The sequence below is a fragment of the Danio rerio genome, chromosome 5, assembly GCF_049306965.1.
Source record: "Danio rerio strain Tuebingen ecotype United States chromosome 5, GRCz12tu, whole genome shotgun sequence".
NCBI classification, from domain to species: domain Eukaryota; kingdom Metazoa; phylum Chordata; class Actinopteri; order Cypriniformes; family Danionidae; genus Danio; species Danio rerio.
In genome coordinates, this window is record NC_133180.1 from 52,147,170 (window position 1) to 52,171,058 (window position 23,889).

General features: G+C 34.2%; 2 long non-coding RNA genes across 5 annotated transcripts in view; one reads left to right on the top strand and one right to left on the bottom strand.

Annotated features, from left to right (window-relative positions):
* The first annotated feature begins 6,267 nt into the window (after window positions 1–6,267).
* Window positions 6,268–12,457, top strand: LOC141385600 (uncharacterized). Its single transcript, XR_012406337.1, has 2 exons — window positions 6,268–11,484; window positions 11,781–12,457. It is a non-coding gene; the product is annotated as an uncharacterized lncRNA (long non-coding RNA).
* A 3,078-nt stretch (window positions 12,458–15,535) lies between these two features.
* si:ch211-202e12.3 overlaps window positions 15,536–23,889 on the bottom strand; it is a 72,729-nt gene continuing 64,375 nt past the window's right edge. For 3 of the 4 annotated variants that reach the window (XR_012406334.1, XR_012406335.1, XR_012406333.1), the window contains 2 exons: window positions 17,770–19,294; window positions 15,536–17,425 (listed from right to left, as the gene is read on the bottom strand). This is a non-coding gene — a long non-coding RNA (si:ch211-202e12.3). Of the gene's footprint in view, window positions 17,426–17,769; window positions 19,295–23,889 lie in introns of those variants that run through there. The other variant, XR_012406336.1, reaches the window with a different exon arrangement.

Genomic DNA, 23,889 nt, shown 5'->3' on the forward strand with positions numbered 1-23,889 from the left:
TATGTTTTACAAATAAAATAGTTATGTTCTGACTTTTAGACATGTACTGTTATTTGATATTAGATATTAAATTATATTAAATTGATTAAATTAATATAAAATAAAAAAATGTTGTGTGTTTAATATATTTAAACTTCCAGCATGGCAGTAAATACACTATAATTACTGTTAGATATTTCTCAGATTATTTACATATTTTTAACATTTGTTTTTGAATCTATATATATATAGATTATTCATACACATGTATGAATGTTGGTTATTTTACATAAAATTATTTTTTACGTAAAATAACATGTTTTTTTTCATTATTGTTATCTTGTATTATCACTTTTCATAAATATTTATTGATTTATTATTATTGTTATTATTATTATTATTATTATTATTATTATTATTATTATGTTTACCATTATTATTATTGTTGTTGTTATCATTATTGTTGTTGTTTATATTATTGTTGTTATTATCATTATTGTTATTTTTGATGTTATTATTATTGTTGTTGTTGTTATTATTATTGTTGGTGTTGTTATTGTTATTATTATTGTTGTTGTTGTTGTTATTATTATCATTTGTGTTGTTGTTGATATTGTTATTATTGTTGTTGTTGTTGTTGTTGTTGTTGTTGTTGTTGTTATTATTGTTAGTGTTGTTATCATTATTATTATTGTAGTTGTGGTTATTATTTATTTTGTTGTTGTTATTATTTTTGTTGTTGTTATTATTGTTGTTGTTGTTGATATTATATTATTAGTGTTGTTATTATCATTATTGTTTTTTTGATGTTATTGTTGTTGTTGTTATTATTGTTGGTGTTGTTATTGTTATTATTATTATTGTTGGTGTTGTTATTATTATTATTGGTGTTGTTGTTATTGTTCATTTTGTTGTTGTTATTATTATTGTTGTTGTTGTTATTATCATTATTGTTGCTGTTATTATTGTTGGTGTGGTTGTTATTAATTTTGTTGTTGATATTATTGTTGTTATTATTATTATTGTTATTGTTGATGTTGTTAGTTATTGTTGTTGGTGTTGTTATTATTAATTTTGTTATTATTATTGTTGTTGTTATTATTGTTGTAGTCATTATTATTATTATTATTTATTATTATTATTATTATTATTATTATTATTATTAGTAGTAGTAGTAGTAGTAGTAGTAGTAGTAGTAGTAGTAGTAGTAGTAATTTAAAGGAGTAATATTAAACTCTGAAATGTGCCAAATGGCCATCACTTTGCCCTCTCTCATGTTTTTATGTGTGTGTGTTTTGGATTGGAACACATGACGTCTGAAGTTCAAGTTGAAGGCTTCACTGACTTTATCCGGCCACATTTGGTGTCTGACAAGGCCAGTAGTGAAAGGCTATGGAGACAAATGAAGGACAGGTCTCTAAGGAGCTCCACCGTGGCCTGAGCGCTGGGTGAGGGGACTTTGTCTAGACCAAACCTCTTTTGTGAGTCCCCTGTGATCCCGTGTCCCGTCTGAATAGGGGAACTTGACCCAGGACATTAACTAGTCGCAGAATCAGTGCTTTTGTTTTATTTGTAAATATCAACCTAAGAACCTGAATCTAAACCACAGTCTAAGTGGGTTAACGTTTATTATTTTATTTTTTTGAGCAGAAAGTTTCTAGAGTATGATGAAAGTCATTTGTTCTTTGCATATCAATGTGTGCATCTCATAAATGGAGTCAAATAGTTGTTAAATTCAGCCAGACAGTGATAGTCTGCAGTCTGCTTACTGGATAATGCTGTTTGACTTTGAGTATTTATTTTTGTGCTGCAATACATGAATGAGGATTAAAATTTTGACGACTCTATAATGTTTTCTTTCTTTCTTTCTTTCTTTCTTTCTTTCTTTCTTTCTTTCTTTCTTTCTTTCTTTCTTTCTTTCTTTCTTTCTTTCTTTCTTTTYTCTTTCTTTCTTTCTTTTTATTTTTCTTTCTTTCTTTCTTCAATTGTTTATTTATTTATTAATTCATTTTCCTTCAGCTTAGTCCCTTATTTATCAGGGGTCGCCACAGTTGAATGAACCACCAACTATTCCAGCATATGTTTTACACAGCAGATGCCCTTCCAGCTGCAACTCATTACTGGAAAACACCTAAACACTCTTGCATTCACACACATACACTACGGCCAATTTAGTTTATTTAATTCACCTATTTGGACTGTGGGGGAAACTGAAGCACCTGGAGGAAACCCACACCAACATGCAACCGCCACACAGAAGCCGGTACTTGAACCAAGGATTTTCTTGCTATGAGGCAATAGTGCTAACCATTGAGCCACCATGCCACCCTTATTTCCCCTTAGCCCTACACCAACAAGCTAAAGAGAATTGGAACACCCCTACCACTTCATATAGACATGACTAAATCACGCACTTGAAAAAGAAAAATTATTTTATAGTAAATACTTTAGTGTTCTATTTTAGTGTGGTAATAAAACAACTGTGGTAAAAAAGCAAGAAAAAAAAAAGTTTATAAAGTTTCTATAGGGTATATTATACATTATAGCGTAATGTAGTAAACCATTTATTAAAACTTATCTGTTCACTAATATTATGCTGTAGCATTCATTAACAAAGAGTTTAAAATATCATAATATTACATACAGTATAATAAACTTTACTACGGTTGAAAAAACACTACAGCATTTACTATATATTAGTACAGTATTTTTAAACGTGGGCAGAAAATCTCAAATGATTAATAAATCGTCTTGATAAAGTGATTGAACATTCAAGTCTCCAATCATGCTTCAAGGTGAAGAAAAAAAAGGGACAACATCAATTTCAATTTCCACCATTATTCTCCCTCAGTTTTGTTAGCACTCATGGAACAATAATGCTTTGACTTCTGCTTCTGGAAGTCAAAAAGTAAAAAGCAGTTTAAACTGCTGTGCCTCAAGGCATGCTGGGAGAAGAAAGAGCTCTTTGAGGGTGTGCATTGAGACAGACTAATGTTGCCTTTACATGCTGTAAAAAGTGCTGGGTTCCACACAATCGATTTGCGTTGGGACATCATGAAGAAATGAAGTTGACATAATAGTTTTTACAAGTTTAAGTGGATTGAACATAAAACAATTAAGTAGTCCTAAAAATTTCTCAAGAATTGTGTTGCTTCAGCTCATTTTAAATAAGTAGCTTGAATAAACAGCAAATGTTATATTTTAAAGTGCAGTAAACTTTCCTGAGCCATTCACTGTCAGTTCTTTATGATTATGACAGATGTTGCTTATTTTTTTATTCTGAGATGTGAATGTTAAAGTTACATAATAGACCCTTTGGTCATACTTTATTTTAACGGTCTATTTGTTGAGTTTAAGTTACAGTGCTTTTACGTGCCAACTAATACTCATTAGATTATAAGTAGATTGATAGGTTGGGGTTGGGGTTAGGGTTAGTGTAAGCATACATGTACTTGCAAAGTTTCTTATAGTCAGTTAAATGTCTATTGAAGGAGCAGTGTCAACAAATATTAAGCAGACTGTCTACTAATACTCAAATGGAGCATCAGAATAAAGTCTTACCAACCCCTTTCACATTTATATGTTTTTCTGTCGCAGAAGTAGTCATAGTTGGGTAAATTTATAGAGAAATGAATGGGAAAGGTCAACAATTTCTTTTCTCCATGTTGTTTCAACACAAATTAAGTTAATTGAATATATATATATATATATATATATATATATATATATATATATATATATATATATATATATATATATATTTAACAAATATTAATTGGATTCAACTTAAAACTATTTGATTGCTCCAAAAACAACTTAAGAGTTGTGTTGTTTCAACTTATTAAACAAGCATGGTTTAAACAAGCAGCAAAAAACTTTTTTTTAAATGCACGTTAAATATGATTTTTAAAAGTTTTAAATGACAAGGACACAATGCATGTTCTCCTAAACCATCTCAACATTGTAATACCTTTTAATACAATGGTATTACCTTGGTCATACCCATGTTATTTTCAGTGGTGGAAAGAGTACTGAAAAATCCTCTTTAAGTAAAAGTACTATTACTTGCCTAAAAATGTAGCGCGAGTAAAAGTATCTGTTATAATAGTACCCAATGTATGAGTAAAAAGTAGAGTCTTTTCAAAAGTAAAAGGTAGTGAGTATTATGCTGTGAAGCTGATGCGTTTACATGTAATTTATGTATGTGTATAAAGGTAACATTCTGTAGTGCATTTTTAATGCGTTAAGACGATAATATTACAGTAGGTTAGATTTAGGTCGTTATGTCAAGTGACCAAAATTCAAAGTCTAGCCAGCATGTTAGGATATGTAATTTGGATGTCCAATAATAACATCAAACGATGTTGATATTTGATGATTTTAGGTTGTGTTGGAAAGTGATCAAAATCCAACGTTAAGCCAACGTCTTAAAGAAATGTCATACTGACATCAAATGCTGACATTGATTCATCAAGTACGACAACCAAAATCAAAAGTCTGAAAGGCGTCATAATTCAATTCAATTCAGCTTTATTTGTATAGCGCTTTTACAATGTAGATTGTGTCAAAGCAGCTTCACATAAATGGTCATAGTGGTAATGTCCAAACAACGTCAAGCTGTAACATCATTAGTCGTTGATATTTGGTTAATTTTATGTAGGACGTTGGACATTGGCATCAGCCTGATGTTGGGTACTGATGTCAACCCAATTTTCGTTTCCAAACAAAATGCAATGTCAATCTGACGACATGTTGACTTCTTCTGCCTGCTGGGTGTTTGAGGTCATTTCAGTTATTATACAGTAAACCTCCATCATCATCTTATCAGTGACATGCATCTAAACAGTCTCTGGGTCAATGTGTGTAAAGATTTTGGGCATCTTCTTGGACACTTTTAACACTTCCAAAGAGTTTGCTGCAATTATACATGTCTTGAGGTAGTTCATTATGATGCGACTTACCCTAATATGTGTGATTTGATTGGACAGGAATCCCAGGACTGACTTTTCTAATCCCCACAGTCAAGAAACAATCAAGTAGTGACTGCAGATTGAAAAAAAAATAGTGCAGTAAAAAGCAACAATATGGGACTAAAAATGTACTCAAGGGAAAGTAAAAGTACATGTTTTTTTTTAAACTACTTGTAAATTACTGAGAAAAAATACTCAGTTACAGTAATTTGACTATTTCTAATTTGTTACTTTAGACCACTGCTTATTATACAAATTTGTGTCCTCAAAAGTCACAAAAAAAGTAAACAGTTTTTTTTTTTTTTTTTTATTGTGGGGACATTCCACACATTCAAAAATGTTTTCATTTTCAAATGTTTTCACTTGTTCAAACTACTTATTTAAAATGAGCTGAAACAACACAACTCTTGAGATTTTTGGAGGACGACTGTTTTATTTTCAATCAGTCAACTTAACCATTTTGTGTTGAGACAACATAAATGAATTGTGTGGAAACCAGCATTTTTACAGTGTAAACTTGCTCAAATAACAAAACTCAATGATAATGTTGCCAGGACTTTAAAAAAGGAAAGGAATGTGTCTGAGACAGATAATGCAAAAAGAAAAAAGAACAATGTTAAATTCATCGTCTTGCCCATAGAAAATGCATTTCAGACACCTTGAATATTCAGTAACATTTTTTTTTCTTTGTAACTTGATGCAAAATAAATATAATATTTTGTATATAGTAAGATACAATATTTAGATATAATATTTTATTATAAAGCTAAGCACTGCTTTATAAAGTTACATACATTTCTAAAATCTACATAATAAAACTTTGGAGGATTTTAGAAACTAATGACCGTTAAATGCGTCTTTTTTCATGCTATGACGTATCGTTTGGAGCCTGTCCTCATCGCTGCTGTTTTCAGCAGATTTGCTGTTGTCTGTTATTTTGTGTGGATTGTCACAGTCCTCATAAAGACAGTGGAAATATGACAGCAGAGAACTCAGCAAACCAGAAATAAATCACAGGATGCGCAAGGCTTCAGCCAACCTGTTATTGACCAAAATAAACATTTTACATTCACAGAGAGTAGTTCTGTGCCAATAAACAGCCATGTTACTACAGTATCAATGCAAACATGCAGAGTGGAGGAAGATTAAACTGGCCTTGTGTCTGAGGTCAGGTTGTTGTTGTTTTTGTTTTTTGGATCTCTGAAAACATTCACCTTCACTCACTATTTAGACCAATATGAATGACTGAAACATATTCTGAAGTTTGGATCATCAATTGCAATATATGAATTTTATGAAACCAAGCAGTTTTCTGCTGGCCGGTGTGGTGAATCTGGACAACAAACTTGGATTTAATTGAAAAAACAATGTGGTGGAAATTCTTCTAAATATGCCAACTTACAACCACATGACTGCTTATTTTTACCGTAAGAATCCCCCCTAAATGTTACTTTTTTATATTCTTAATTGTACTCAATGTATTTATAATGTTTTTCTGTACCCTTGTTACACATGTTCCATGCACTTACTATAACAATTACATTTCATTATGCTTAATTACATGCAACTAGCCTCAAACATAACCCTCAGCCTGACACTAACCATAGTTAAGTAAAATTATTCAGTAGTTAAAGGAATAGTTACACTGTAACAAGGGCACCTTACAATGAAGTAAGCATGTAAATTTCATTCATTCATTCATTTTCTTGTCGGCTCAGTCCCTTTTTTAACTTGGGTTCACTACAGCAGAATGAACCGCCAACTTATCCGGCACATTTTTATGCAGCGAATGCCCTTCAAGCCGCAAGCCATCTCTGGGAAACCTCCACAGACAATCATTTACTACGGACAATTTAGCCTACCCAATTCAACTCAAGAAACGCCAACTGACCCAGCCAAGGCTCGAACCAGCGACCTTTTTGCTGTGAGGCAACAGCACTACCTGCTGCGCCACTGCATTGCCCAGCATGTAAAGTGTGTTTAGAATTTATATATTTTAAGGAATTTTATGGAACAACTTTACTTTTTATAACAGTTTTTACTAATTATAACTTAAAGGGCCCTATCACACACCCGGTGCAATAAGAAATGTGTTTGGCTTGATTTGTTGCTATTTTCAGACCAGTGGAACATTAATTTTCAAATTTTTACCACGTTGTTGAAATATCAACTCCATGTGTGTCACTTTGTGGACTTATGAGTGTGCTGGTCTAAAAAAAGAGGTGTGTTAGGGTGCATTCTTGGTGTATTGTTAGTTTGAGAAACTGAAGTAGATCACGCCATTGAGCAATTGAAAGCTAGTCTACCTTCTTCACTTCGGGTGGCTTTTACAGTTTATTCATTCAGTTTATTTTTTATCAGTAGTATTTATATGCAAATTTATATTTGTTTTAATAAAAACAAGTTTAGATTTTGTCAGTTTTTTTGACCACATTTTATTATTATTGCTCATTTATTTGTTTGCTGGAATTTAGAACTGAATTTAGAAATAGTTTTGAAACAAATCTTTGTGCTTAACAAATGAAATTAAACATGTAGGCTAATTGATGTCTTCAGTGGAGTGCGTATTACTCCATGAAAGTAAAGGAGTAGAGTAAAAGTAAAGTAAAGATACAGTAAAGAGGAAGAATGGAGGAGGCTCGTTCTGCAGATGGTCTGTTTATCTGTTTTCTCTCTGGTGAGCATTCCGTTTTTCCACTTATAAAGTCGGCCATGTAAATAGCAAATGCACCATTGTGCAGCGCAACTGACTCTTAAAGGGAATGGGAGATGAGTCTCTGATTGGTTTAATGCATGATGTGCTCAAAACACAGCCTTAACTCATTAATGCGTTCGTACCATGCACTTTAGACTTTGCACTTAGCTTGTTAAAATAGAGGCCTTTGTACTGTAAATCTTGAATTTCATTTTGCCAAGGAAAAAAAAGAAAGAAAGAACTGAGGGACTGAGTAAAAGGGACTGAGTAAAATATTAGGCCATTTTCATTCTCGATGTGAACTAATATATTTAGTCAGCTTTTAAAGAAGGTGCTGGAATGAAGAGGACAAATGTCAATAAAAAAGCATGTTTATAGTAATCAAAAGTGTACAATTTGTTTCCCCTTGTGAATTCATTTGCATAGAATAATTGATTAATTGTGCTTTAAAATAATTTTTTGATTTCATGACAGATGGTAGTTGACAAATATAGTCATTTTTACACTTTAGAAATACTGGGTGGTTTAAATCAAAATAAGATAAAACACTAACAAATCCACACTGTAAAATGCAATAAGTTACTTTACTTTTAAATCGTGAGTAAATCCATTACTTGATGTAAGCAATTTTTTTTATAACAATTATGAACAAAGTTCATTTATTTAATTTTACGGCAACAGGTTTAATCAATAACCAATTGCTTTAAAACCAACAAGTTTACTATTTTTTTTCTTTAAAAGTAAATTTAATATTGCTTTAAAGGGCCCCTGTTTTACCCCATTTTCAAGTGGAAGCACGCACGCACGCACACACACACACACACACACACACACACACACACACACACGCACACACACACACACACACACACACACTTTGCACTGTTTTTGCACGCAAATGTGACAGGATACACGTTAATATCCACTGCTGTATGGATATCCGTTAATGTATAAAATAAACTTGATTTAATGTTTACAAATCGGAATTGTGTTAATAAAGACAGTAAAATCACTGTAATTCATTAACATGCACGGTTTAAAAATGTTGTAAACTTGTAAAACTCACTCTTGATCACATTTGATGATAACTGAAGATCACAGAGAGCTGAACAGATCTTTTAATCCTGGTTACTTTGCACACGTCCTGTCTTGTTGATATGATTATGTGCTTTACTACGCAGTTATGTCAATACATGACTGTCAGTTGATTTAGTGGGCAGGAAAACCGCACTCCTATGGCACATTGGCCTTAAAAATGGGAGAGATTTGGATCTTATTTTATCATCAGGAAATAAAAAAAGAGATTTATTGACTTTATATCACCCCGATATGACTGTGGACACCGACACACAGTTCTGTCCAAAAAGCTTACAAAAGATGATTTTCATCATAGGTACCCTTAAAAACCAACAGGTTTACTTCCTCTTTAAAGCAACACATTTACTCATTTTTAACTAATTACTTTTTGCAAATTCAACAGTTGAGTTACATTGTACAAAGTATTTTTGTTTATATTTTACTTAAATTATGATTGAAAATACCAAATCTTTAAGAGGGTACATTATTTTTCTGGCTTTCCTGTGTTAACTTGTTTGCATTTACATTTAGTCATTTAGCAGACACTTTTGTCCAAAGTGATTTACAATTGAGAAAGGCATTCAGTGATTCAACAAGAAGAAGAGATACAAACAAGAAGAGCTATTCATACAAATTCACTGTTAATGCTTCAAGTGTTTTTTTTTTGTTTTTTGTTTTTTTTTTTCAAATTTTTGTCAAATTCCAGCAAACTCCATGTGTTTTTCATGTGGAGTTTATGGACTTTTTTTTTTTAGGAGTGAGGCCTGTTTCATACATGGTGTCAGGCTAAACATACAAACAAACAAACAAACAATCCTCTTACAGGTTTAGTGTGGCCCAAAACTTATCGTTCTCAGTTTGAAGTGCTCGATCTCAAGAGAGAGAGAAAGAGAGAGAGAGAGAGTGAGAGAGAGAGAGAGAGAGAGAGGAGAAGAGAAGAGAGACAGAGAGAGAAACCTCACAGGCCACTGCAAGCCATCTGTGAAAATCAGTGCGGCATGTGTTCTGTCACGGGGCCTCTTGCTCAGGTAGATGTGTGCTTTTGGAGGACATCACCCAGCATGCTTGGGAATTGTGACTGGCAGACAGACACTCTGGGAATATGTCACAGTTCCCTCTTTAAAAGTTGCCTTTGTGCTGTTGAGCCCGGCTCCTGCGCGACTACATATATACGCAAACGCACGCGCGTACACCTCGTGCGGCGGCATATGCTCAGCTTTTCAGATGTATCCCTCTATTTGTCTGTGGAGAAATCCAAAAAGAAGCTCCTTTTGCAATGCAACCGGCTCTCATCTCCTTTAGCATGAAAGTGTGGAAAGTTTGGAAAGGAAGTGTTTGGTATCTCGCCGTCCGTAGGGAGTGCGTGGTGTATCGCGCCTTGGAGGCTTTTCCCCTCCTTTACCCGTTTCTCCCTTCTTTCCAATAAGAATAAGATAACACAAAGACCTGCTATCGGGAGATAAAGGTGAAATACTGTGCACTACTTTCCTCTTTCTTAAAGCACAAAGAGAGAGAGAGAGAGAGAGAGAGAGTCCTGGAGAATGTAATGGAGTTTTAAAGTTAGATTCCTCTCACTGGCCTCACCAAGGTCACTTTCTTTGGCCTTAAAAGCACTCTCGCTTTATTTTCTTTTCTCTAAATTTCAGATGACAACAGAAAAGAAGCATATATCGAGTTTCATTGTTTGCGTCTGATTTGGGATCATTGGTAAGTGATTCGAAAGCAAAGCTAGCGGGGCTTTTTGTGGTTCTGTGTGCTTACGGACAATTGAATTGTGCCGCGCAGTTGTTCTGGGAAGATCTACTCTAAAACTGTGTTTCATGACTGAGGATGGGCCATCGGTCATCGTAGATTCGCGGTGGACATCAGTCAGTCAATAAGCCTAATTGGATTGTGCCTCCGTCCTTCATTTGTAATTTTTCATTATTTTTGCGACTCTGGACTATAGATTAGCAGTGTGCAAAGCATTAATCTGAAGGTTTAGACTGAGACTATTGACATGGTGAATTCATGTGTTGGTCAGAAGTCTGAAAGGCTGTCTGTCTGAGCGACTCAATGAACTGAATTTCAGTCTGTGGAAAGGGAACAAAATATGCGACAGGCAGTCAGTTCAAAATGTTCCGAAAAAATGCTTTATCTGCGATTTCATGAGGAGTTTTGCTAGAAGGAAACACAGTTTGGTTTTCTGTGTTTCATGGGAAACATCTATTGATATAATACAGTACAAATTGCACAGGGCTTCTGCAGGTTTCTGGAAAAATAGGCTCATTATACAAGTCACAGACATGAACAGTTGAGTTTTACCATTCTATACAGCTGAGCACTTTTAGCTTAGCTTAGAATAGACCATTGATTCGGATTAGACCATTAGCATTAAGCTCAAAAAGGGACCAAAGTTTCAATAACTTTCCTGTTTTAAAGGGCACCTATAATGAAAATCATCTTTTGTAAGCTGTTTGGGCAGAATTGTGTGTCGGTGTGTTGTGTCCACAGTCATATTAGGGTAATATAAACACAATAAGCCCCTTTAAAAAAATTCCTGACATTAAAACAGGATCCAAAACTCTCACATTTTGAGGCCCATCTCAACGTGATGTAGGAGAGCAGTTTCATTGACAGCTGAGTATAAACATGTCTTTGTAGTAACGCATATAATCATATCAACAAGACAAGACGTGTGCAAAACAATTGGGATTAAAAGATCAGTTGAACACTCTGTGATCATCAATCATCATCAAATGTGATCAAGAGTGAGTTTTACAAGTTTAAAATGTTTTTTTAAAAAGTCCAAGTTTGTCAGGAATTTCAATGATTTACCATCTTTTCTTTATCACCACAGCCGCATTTCAGTACAATTATAAAATAAGATTTCATTGCGGTTTGTGGACGTTAAATAAGTTTTTTTTTTTTTTTGTACATTAACATAACGCAGTGGTAAGGAACCTATGGTTAGCGATTCATATGTGGTTCTTTGACCATAAATGCAAGCCTCTCCAGCTGTCTCCCTTCAATAATATTTTACAGTTTAAAAAATTAACGCAAAATTAATAAAAACTCAGTTTACATTAAAAAGGCGTTTCGACAAATGCATAAACTTGAACTGCAACACCAATAATAACAGGCAAACAATCATGAGTGGTGATGGCGAAAAATACATTTTTAAAAATAAATTTCCCTTTTTTTATTCATGGACTTGCTTCACATTTGTTTATTTTTGAGTTGTGCATTGACATAAATTAAGGTTTTGTTTAAACCTGTGTTATTTATAGTAGTAATGGCCTTTGCTGAAAAAAGGTTCCAGACCCCTGACATAAAGAATGTTTATACAGCAGAGTATATTAACGTGTATCCTGTCACATTTACCTTGCAAAAACAGTGAAAAGTTAAACACGCGTGCTGTGTGTCCGCTGTGTGTGCAAATTTTGTAATGACAGTCTCAGAAAGGTTTGAATTACTTCATAACAGATACATCAAATAATTATTAGTAAAGTTCTTACTGCAGTATTTCTCACAAATGTTAAGTGAGATCCAGGGCCGGAGTGGGACTCTTTTTCAGCCCTGGAGTTTCAAGCCTTAGACCTGCCCACCTCAGTTCACCACTGACTATATTAAAATAAGGTCATTTCTAATTCAGTTTCTAATTACATTATCACATCTTTTTTTGAGAAAACAGCTGCTTTAGAACTTCAAATGTTCAACAACCCTTACAGTATTATATGTCTTAACAATAAAAATGTTACTCAGACAAGGACCGAAGCCGGGTTGGTGGCATCATAACCTAACGTGCTAACCACTGTACCACAACAGCTATATATTGAATGGTGACTTATCTAGTTACATCATCATTAACCTGCAGGCTGCATCTTGCTCATGAGGCTACGAGAAAATAGATAAAAAGAGCAGAGCTGCGGTAAAATAATGAATAAGAAGGCTGTGGTCAAGTAAATAAATAAATTATTTTTAAAAAGTGTGACTGCTGAGAGTGACAGATTCTGGAGCTAGGGACACCGGCCCTCACGGCCAAAAAATCAACCGGCCCACCGGGAATTCTCTCGGTCCTCCCGATTAGCCAATCCGTGCCTGGTGAGATCTGCTTCCTTCATGTCAGTCTGATGCAGCCGAGGCGGAGATTGAGGCACACTCTGACAGGCAATTGAAATCTCTTTTTTTTTGCTTGCAAATGTAAATGACTTGTGTTCTTTGATCACATTTTCATATTGTATAAACTTTTTTCTAATGTAGTTTTTATGAACAAGTGTAATTTGCTGTGATGGCTGCTTTACAGTACAGTTAAAATATTTCAACAGAGATTGCGATTTAAAATATGTACCTTGCATTGTTTTACTGCTGAATGAACTGTTTGTTAAAAGTATCAAGATAAAAAAAGATCTTACTGTTGTGTTTTGGAAATTAAACCAAATGTTCTCAATACATATTACAATGATCTTGTGTTCTGAAACAGTGATCATGTACTATGAAATGAAGCACTGTAAAAAGCAGGATTCCACACAATTCATTCATGTTGTTTTAACACAAATCGATTAAGTTAACCAAATTTAAGTGGATTGAACATAAAACAATCAAGTTGTCCCAAAGAAATTTCCAGAATTGTGTTGTTTTAGGTCTTTTTAAACGAGCAGCAAATTTGTTTTGAGTGAGTGCAACTTCAATGAAATCATGATATTTTGAAAGAATGACTAGTGATGTTACAAGTGTGATGTTTAATGCTTTGTACTCAAAGATTTGAAAATGCACACCTCATAAAAAAGTAGTGCCAATATTCTTTCAGTATATCTTCTTTTGTGTTCAACAGAAGAAAGAAACTCAAACAGGTTTTGAACCAGTGGAGGATGAGTAAATGGTGGCAGAATTTTCATTTTTGGGTGAACTATCCCCTAAGTCAAGACAATTTTAAAAGTTCACACATACACTGCAAAAAATGCAGGGTTTTACACAATTTATTCATGCTGTCCCAACATAAATTGATTAACTTACCACTTTTGACAAATTTATATGGATTGTAGATAAAAAAAGTTGTCCCAATGAAATCTCAAGAATTGAGATTGAGGAGGGAGTCCTGAGCTTATAAGAGCCTCGAGTACGGGGCTTCCTCTCGGCAGGAGAGGAGTTTGAGCTCAGGTAGGTCACAAGAACTCCCCTGCTTATTTATGGCTAATGACAAATTAGGGATTCCTATAGAGAGATGTACTGCTGACTAAGAGCTCATCTATGGGGCCAATTTGGTTGAATCAATTCACTTACGTCGCATGTCTTTAGATGTAAAGAGGAGACTTGGAAACCTGGGGGAATGCGAGCTGGGGGAGAACATGTAAACTCCATGCAGAAACATTGACTGGCCTGGTAAGGACTTGAACCAGTGACATTCTTGCTGTGAGGCAACAGTGCTAACCACCCTACCAGCCATTTCACCCTATCTAGAAAAAGGGAAGAGGAGTAATAGAGGAAGGGTAATTCTTCAAGATGAAGATAACTAAGGTATGAACTCTGGTTTTTTATAATGAGTTAGGAATCATGCGATTGGTGAATCAAGCGTTAGCTAATGCGGGACCAGCGTGGTCAATCATAAGCATGTGACCCTCTCGAAATGATCTTGTAAATGAACTTCACGAAATGAGAAATTTGCAGGAAACACAATTTGATAATATATTTTTTAAAGAAACATTCATGCAAAGCAAGCAATGTATGCTATTAGCAATTTTTTTACACACAACTTTGTTTTCACATTCCACTTATTTTATTAACTGTATAGCTTTATTTTATTAACCGTATTGTTATAACTTATTTAAAGGGTTTTAGTTATTTAATTATTTATTTAAAGGGTTAATTCGACCAAATATAAAAATTTCTGTCTGTTTGCTTTTTTTATTTGCACAGGTTATTATTATTAATAATATTCATAATAATATTTTTATTATAGTGGAACATTAGGGAAATGTTCAACTGAAATTGTGGTGCTTTATAAAATGCAAGTCAGCAGCTACAGGCACCTTAAAAAAATACAAATACAATACAATCAAAATATAATTAATACCCATGGTTTCTGCCAATATATAAGTCTTATACATTGAAACTATCAGTCTTTTAAAAAAAATAAAACAAAAAAATTATTTATAACATAATAATCCACAGCTTCTACAGAGAGTCAGATTTTTTGGGGTTTGAATAATTATTTAGATTGTTTTGATATTTAGAATGGTAACAAATATATTGAGGAACGTATACTTTATTTTATTTAAAATATTACATTATTATTAAACTTTTTGTTTGTTTGTTTGCATTTCATTTTAAAGTTTTAAGACTTTCTCCTCTTACCTTAAATTGTGGAAAAGAAAATAAAGACTTTTAAACCCCTTATAAGGGTCTCAGAATCTTGACAACCTGCATGGGTTCATTACAGAGTAAAAGCTGCTGATCATCTTCTTCAGCCCGATTCATATGATCCAAAGAACATCCTGGGAACATCATACTCATAACATATTTGATCAGCACATAATTCTAAATATTTCTAGTTTAAATCATGTTTCTTTGTACTGTATATAATGAGGGTTTATAGACTTGTGAAGCGACCTGGCATAAATCCCACAGTGTCATTCATTTATCCAGAGAAAAACTGGCGCACTTGGAGAGTTTGTTTTTTGCCAGTCACCTTTTGCTTGCTTAGTCAGGGTTTGAAAGAATCATAATGCTACACTTCTACAATTATGCTACACTTCTACAATTATGCTATACAAGATGTTACATTTGACTGGATTTGAATATGGTATCTTGCCCTACGAAATAAGTGATAAGTGTATTTCTTTTTTTTTTTTTTTTTTTTTTTTTTAGATTAATACATCATCTGAATGATAAAGTTTAATAAATTAGCCTTTTATTGATGTTTGGTTTGATAGCACACTAATTGGTCAAGATAAACCTATTTGAAAATCTGGAATCTCCGGATTCGAGTATCAAAATACTGAGAAAATCATGTTTAAACTAATCCAAATTAAGTTCTTATCAATACATATTACTAATCAGAAAGCATAGTTTGCTATATTTGCAGAAGTTACAAAATATATTTATGGAACATGAGCTTTACATTATATCCTAATGATTTTTGCATCGTATACAATTTGTATAAATTTATTACATATAATAATGTATTAATTTTGTCTCAAACAAAAATATACCAGAGCATCATAAGCCTGGATTTATGCTCTAGTGTCACATGTAGATCATTTACAAACTAACAAACAAAACAAACTAAAATGTTGTCTTTTTATGCTAGTTTAGCAGTATCATCTATTTAAAAGTCACAGCACACATAAAGCAGCCCATGAAAACTAGGCTGTCTGTGTATGTCTATGGCCCTGACACTACATAAGAAAATCTGTAGATTTTAGGATTTAGGATTAGGATTAAAAAATATAAACCTTTACTGTAGTAAAAAGGTGCCCAATGATTAAAAGTTGATGAAATACTCAACACTGGTGGGGGAAAACCTAGAAATTCACAGGGTTTGTGATGAGTGATGACACGTTTCTTCATGGAAAATATATTTGAGAATTGAAATGCTGCGATATTTTAGAGCAGGGATCACCAAACTTGTTCCTGGAGGGCCAGTGTCCTCCAGATTTTAGCTCCAACCCTAATCAAACACACCTGAACAAACTAATCAAGGTCTTACTAGGTATACTCGAAGCACCCTGACAGGTGTGTTGAGGCAAGTTGGAGCTAAACCCTGCAGGGACACCGGCCCTCCTAAACCGAGACTGGTGACCCCTCTTTTAGGGGTTTAGTGAAGACAGTTCCTTTTTAACACTCAGGACAAACTGTTAATGCATTGATATTTGAAGCTAAATCTGGAACTAAATCAACATTAAACTGTCTGAATTTGAGTTTGTATTTTATTTGTCTAAATCAGGTATGCCCAAACTCGGTCCTGGAAGGCCGATGTCCTGCATATTTTAGTTCCAACCCAAGTTAAGCACTCTTAACCAGCTAATCAAGCTCTTTCTAGGTATACTAAAACTTTCAGGCAGGTGTGTTAAAGTAAGTTGGAGTTAAACTATGCAGGACACTGAGTTGGACACCCCTTGTCTAAATGCTTCAGAGAATTACTGTAAATGTTCTTTCAAACTATTTTCTGCATTCAAATAAGCATTTTAACTCTTATGTGCTGTTAAGGGTGTTTTCATCCTCTCTGGGGTGATTTAGAGTCTTAATTTGGCCATATATTTTTCTGTGTTTCAGGTAGTGGACAAACCTTAGTGAAAAATCTTATTTTCACACATATTTTGAGTAAATGCTTTGATTTTTTTATTTGATTATTGATACACCCTAATTCACAACCCATTTGTTTTGTCCGTGATGAAAACACCTACTGAATTTAACTGCTGTAAAATGCATCAAATCATTTATTTTTTGCGTAAATCTGTTAATTAGCCTCAGTCCTGATTAAAACTACTAAATTGTTTAGAAAATTACAGGATTTTAACTCTTTAATTGCCAAATTCATAAATGATGTCACTGATTTGGTGAAAAAAAACACACAAAATTAAGTATTTTTAATAGAAAAGTAATTGTGAAGTAAATTGGAACAGTGCTCAACGGTTAAATGCGTTAAATGTAACAACATCATGTGTATTTCCAGTTTAAATCAATTCTGAGTTCTCAAAGTTTAGATTTTTTTCTCCTTAATTTACTGTTGGTGGCTGTTTTTGCCCCATTGACTTCCATTATAACCACATTATTTTGATAACAAAACCATCACAATATATAATCATGCATTTTTGATTGTTGGTGGTTTTTGCTGTTGGGAAAATGTAAGGTTTGTAATTTTTACTATTGATCGTTATTGACATTTGCCCTTTTACATTGACGTGTCTGAGAAAATCAAAATATGCATCTCAGCTCTCAGAACTATATGGAGTAAACAAAAACAAAACCTGTTTATTTATGCACCATCAAATGTGGCTATAATGAAAGTCATTGGTGCAAAAAAAAAAAAAAAAAAGCCACCAACAGTAAATTAGGGAGAAAAAATGCCAATGTTGTTACTAGTCATTCATATGACCAAGACTGTGATAAAAGGTAAAAAAAATCAAGTTCACAATTACTTTTTATAATAAAAATACGTCATTTGTCTGTTTTTTTTTTTCACCAAATCACTGACATCATTTGTGAATTTGGCATTAAAGAGTTAAAATCCTGTAATTTTTAAAAACATTCAGTAGTTTTGATCAGGACTGAGGCTGATTAATAGATTTATGCAAGAAAATTTGAAAAAAATATTTTTCCGTTGCATTTTTACAGCAGTTTGACTCAGTGGACGTTTTCATCCTGAACATAACAAAAGGATAGTCCATTTGAACAGTGCTAAGAGTTAAAGTGCATTAAATGTTTATTGTAACTGTAATATCACATGTATTTCCAGTTTGAATTAATTCTAAATCCAATTTCTTAAATCTAAATGCTGAATCTCAAACTTTAGTATGGCCTTTTTAAATAATGTGATTCACACTCCCTGCATTTTATGTAGTTCCAGGCATGTTTTCCCTCTTCATTTCTTTAGCTTGTTTTCGGTTGGGTCTTTTTCTTTTGCTCCAGATCCAGACAACACCTGGCCATCTCAGAGTCACATGACACTGAGGTCAGCGCAACACACAATGCCCGGCTTGTGTTCAGGTGTTCTGGCCGACTCCCATGTGATCAACTCTTTGTGACACATGCAGAAAGAGCAGAATACATGAACTCTCATTTCCAGACCAAAGCAGCTTCATTTCTCGCATCTTGACCATTTCCTGATGCAACTCTGAGAAAACAGCTAACATCAAGCTCATTTTTACCTTAGTCACATGATATGCGGCTAAACCGGGGAGAGATAGTGAGCGAGCGAGATCTACTTTGCATTACGCATGTGAAATACCTACGTGCATAAATCAAATCCGGGCAATGACATTGAAACTAGACATTATTGTTCTTTCATATTGTGCGCCTGAAAATGTGGAACAATGACAAGCCAGAGGAAAACGTCGATCCGAGAAATGGAAAGAAAAGGATAATTGTACATTATAATGGTGGAAATATTGTAGAGGTGACATGTTCAGACTGAAGCAATAATTCCCCCGTTCTGCAGTCCCTTAGTGAGCTACTGATTCCAGCATGTCAAGCCTCTCAATGGATCCGAGACTGATCATTTTAATACCCAGGATATTAAATATTTCATCACCCGCAGTTCAGCAAATAAATCACAAGACCTGTTCCGTTTTTTTTGTTGAGAAAATCAAAAATGCACAATTTATTGAATGAATGTAATCTACAAGCAGGTTGAGAAGTTGGACCCTATAGCGGTTTCGTCATAAAAAATAATGCACTCCGTATGCGGTCCAAGGGTTATTCAAGCTGCTTTGAGTGTTGCGTATGATGTGCTGTCAGAGCGGACCGCAGCATTAGGGCTGAGTGTCTGCAGAGCTGAATCAAATGGCCAGTTCATTGGGTTTTGTGACCTGTGTCTTCGGGCGCTGGACACTAATGAGGGTGGCTTGTGCTGGACAGCTTTCTCTTTCTCAACCTGCAACACACAGAACAACAGCACACTGTCATTTACTGCAGGCCTGCATCAAACACTCATATGGGACGCTTGTTGAGGCAAACATTTAAATTGGCATTAAATTGTGTAAAATGGACTTCACAGAGTCACAGTGTTCGGAATCAGTTGTGTTCGGAATTAATTCAATGTCCTCTGCATTCATGTAGAGAGACTAGTTGACTGTTGCTGGAACCATCATCTATTTGTGCTTTTAAACTTCATGTTTGTGCAATGCTTTTTTAAAAATGTTAAATTAAGATTAGGCACTTTTACATTATAATAAAACAGTGGTCCTCAACCACCGGGCTCAATTGGATCTATTGGTACTGGGCCGCACAAGAAATCATTATTTATTTCCGTTTTATTTATTATCTGAGTCTGAACCAGTTTTTATTTTGAAAAATCTTTTATTTTAAAGAATGACTGTATTCTCTCGCTTACAACGTGGTCACTTGAGCACCCAAATTTAACCCAAAAGCAGCAATATGAGTAAGAAACTTTGTTAAGGGGAAAAGGCCAAATGAAGGACCAACAAACTGGCAAGGAATAGATCTGCAACCCATTTGTTAACAAATCCGGTGAAACCACCATGTCTGTGCAAGAAGATCAACTGCTGGAGATCGCAAATGATGGCAGCCTCATTCACATATCATGTGTTTTGTTATTTCTAATGGAGGTGCGCGGCTTGTGGTTAGACTAATTGTCTCAAACACAGAACACCCAAACACAGCAAAGTGTTTTGTAATTTTCCTCCATAAATAAAAGTTGTATCAGCGTGACAGCAATGTTTTGTCAGCTTGTCATCCTCGGAGAAAATGGTTGATGGTCTACGAACCACCGTCTCCTCTCCCGATGTTGGAGACTACTGTCATAAAATATGTAAAATTTAGTGTAATAACCTGCCAGCTGTACTTGAAGTTTACATAAACAAAATATAGTGATAGAGTTTCCAAATTTACGGCAAATTACAATACTTCATTAGTTTATATCGTGTTAATGCATTTTTTTTTATTTTAACATCTATGTCAGTGTTTCTCAGCCACGTTCCTGGAGGACCACCAGCACTGCATGTTTTAGATGTCTCCTTTGTCTGTCACACTGATTACAGGTCTTTCAGTCTCTGCTAATGATCTAATACTCTTAATCGGGTGTGTCTGATTAAGGATACAGGGAAATGTGCAGAGTTGGTGGTCCTCCTGAAATGTGGTTGAGAAACATTATGTGTGTGCCAAATCGCATACTTACGCACTATTCTACGCGATTTTGCAGTATAAAGAGTGTAAGTAGTGAGTTCACACTGAAAACTCCCAAAATGCACTTTAATTACATGAATGATGCACTCATTCAACTGTTAAACAGAAGTGTGGAATGTTTGACACGACACACACTCAACAGCCGCTGCTTTGCTCATGTAGCAGAAAGGAGGGAGCTTCCAGGCACTGATGATGGTTTACTTGTTTTATTTTGGATTGTGAAAGCAAAATTCTCCCACGAGAGTGATTATACCACCTCCCGATTGTGAATGCGGTTATACTCATGGCAGGTATTATTTGGTAGTTTGGTCATTTATTTCACTAATTTGGCAACCAACAAACGTCATCTGGAAAATGGTTTGTAATTTCAGCTTAGTAAAAAACCCATTAGTTTTCCATTTGGAACGACACTACACTCATGTACTCTGCTGTTGAGTGTGTAAGTGCATAAGTGCATAGTGTATAGTGTGCCACTTGGGACGCAGCTATGGGAAATGTGCAGAGCTGGTGGTCCTTCAGGAACGTGGTTGAGAAACACTGATCTACATTGTATCTTTTTGTAGTGCACATACACAAACCACTTATAAAGCTGGTGGTGATGACACTATGAACAAAAGTTCATCTCAAACAGCTTTTCTACAAGCTGAGAGAATATTAACACGAAGTAAGTGGCTTAGTGTCACTCACACAAACATTATTTGTCAACATTACATATACAGTAACAACAACAAAAATACACAAAGAGACTATTAGGAACCATAGTAGTGTCAAAACAAACAAACAAACAAACAGAAATATAAATATTGAAGGATAATGCAGGGAATTCTGGGAAAGTTGATTTATGGTTATTCTTCGTATATTGTACAAAATATTGTTTGTAACATTTATTTTTACAGATAAAAATCACAGCCATTTTATACGTTAATTACAGCTATTGTTGATAATGTTGTGAATTTTGGAATATTATTAACCAAACAATAAATAAATATGTTTTAATTTTTATATATTTCTACAACATTATATATAAATATTGACACGTTTTCATTTGACAAACTTTTGTACGTATTTCTTATGTTCATGCTTTTAATTAATTTCAGCTTATACTTTTAATAAAAAAATAGGTTCATACTTTAAAAGGTTTTTAGTCACTTTTTTAGGTTTAAGTACATATTTAATTACTAGACATTTTAAAAAATTTACATCGTTTTGTATTATTTAATAACAGACATCATTTTAGTTCATACCTTAAACACTTATTAATTTTGCTTTACAAGATTCTTGTGTTATTTTTAATCAGTTTGTTCATACGTTTGATTAAAATCTGGACATAATATTATTTTATTAAAGGTGCTTTTTTGTTTCATTGCAAATTTAGAAAGTTATTTCAGTTCCATGTTGCTTTTAATTAATTCAGATAACAAAGTTACTTTTCTCATTTAAATCAATAATTGAGCTTAATTTATGTAAAATATATCACTAAAAGTTACTTATAGTTCTGGAATACCAAATATACGTAGTTGCTGCTGAGATACAATATTTCATATTTCATTCATTTTCATTGCAGAAGATTATACTTTTAATTGATGTGCAGTTCATACTTTTTAATAAAAAGGTAGTCAGTTTAACTTCATACATTTACAGTTACTTTTGTTTTATTATGGTATACACTTTTCTTATTCAAACTCCTTAAGGTCTTATTTATCATCAATTTGAAACATTTCTCAATTGGGTTTCACATTAATCTGACTGCACAAAACTGAAATATTATTTGAGTATATGTAGATTTGACACTGAAGTCTGAAACACACTACACCTTTTAACAATAATAAATCCATTTTACAAGCAACACAATCCTAAAGTTAAAAGGTTAATCAAAAGGAAAAACTCTTTCTTTGAGAAAAGCTTCCTGTCAGATCACTTACAAAGTAGAGTGAGAAATGACAAAGCACTAATTCTGACATTAAGCCTCACAAATCCCTCACTGCTCATTTAGTCCAGCTTAAGCTACCATGATCGTTTCATTTATCGAGAAATTCCAACAAACTCTTCTCTCTTTATATACGCTATAGGAAAGCGTCCTCATAAAGTTTTCCACCCAGCTTGCCAATTTTATTAAAAGTTGTCCAGAACATGAGAGGGATTCTGACATTCCTAATATCCCAGTCTGTCTGCCGGCAGGCTTACGGCGCATTATTATACCTCTTTAATACAGATACACTCTTAATCCAAATGTACAGTTTGAGGGGAACAGATCAACGAGAAATAAAAAATGGAGGATTGTAGCAAAATGAGCCGTCTCTATTGGCCTGTCAGGCTTTAAGTGCACATTCATAAGCTGAATTGTGAAATGGTTTGGCTCTAATAGAGTCGGGATGGCCCTCTGACTGCAGCTCTCAAGATCTTTCTTCTGAAATGAAAACTCCTCGTACTCTTAGGCACTACTTCACAGCGGCGCCATTGCGAAACTGTTGTTTTTCTCTTTGCTGCATTTCGAGCGTGCAATGAAAACAACACAATGAACGCACATGATGAAATTTTGCTTTAAGTTTCACAGGCTTTGAGATGCGACTCGCTTTCCTGAAACATCATCTGGAAGACGCGTTTCGTTCCACAGACGTCCAGTTTGACTTTCCCCGACAGCAGGTCTTTGATTTCATCAACAAAAGGAAACTAAAGCTCGTCTCATTATGAAACTTGTATCAGATTTGATTCCATTATCACAGTGTGGCAACGACAAAAAGTTCATCAAGTTCTCAAAAAAGCAGTGTTCGCTAACAAAGGGGGGAAACAATAATGTAGCGTCAGACACGTTCTGGTCTTCACCTTTGTTCCTCCTCGTCTCCCACATGGTTTTGGCTTACACTTCTCCTTAAAACCTGATAAGAGTGTTGTTTTATTGTTGTGAAGAACACAGGTTTGGGAGGGTCTGCGTTTCTGCCTCCCCTTGTTATTATTGTTGTTGTTTTTTCAGAGAATGACTTATTCCCCTCATTGCATTCTGTCTCGTATCTTAGAATTATATTTCTTAAAAAAAAACATTAGATGATGACGAGAGATTTAATTCTTAAAAGGACGCTTGCACTAGCACATATACGGTTAGCTTTACTGTAATCATTCACTTTATTTTATGTTTTTACTTATTTTATTTGCAACTTCCCCAATATTTGAGTTGTTTTGTGCATTTTTGAAAGTTTTCAAGACAGAATAAATGTTATGCTGTGATGTTATGCTATAGGTGCATAGCTTTGTGGAGCTGTGCATCGATGGATTTGCTCTTGAGTGTTTGAACATTCAGCAGTGAAGTTTAAACCACACTGAACTGAA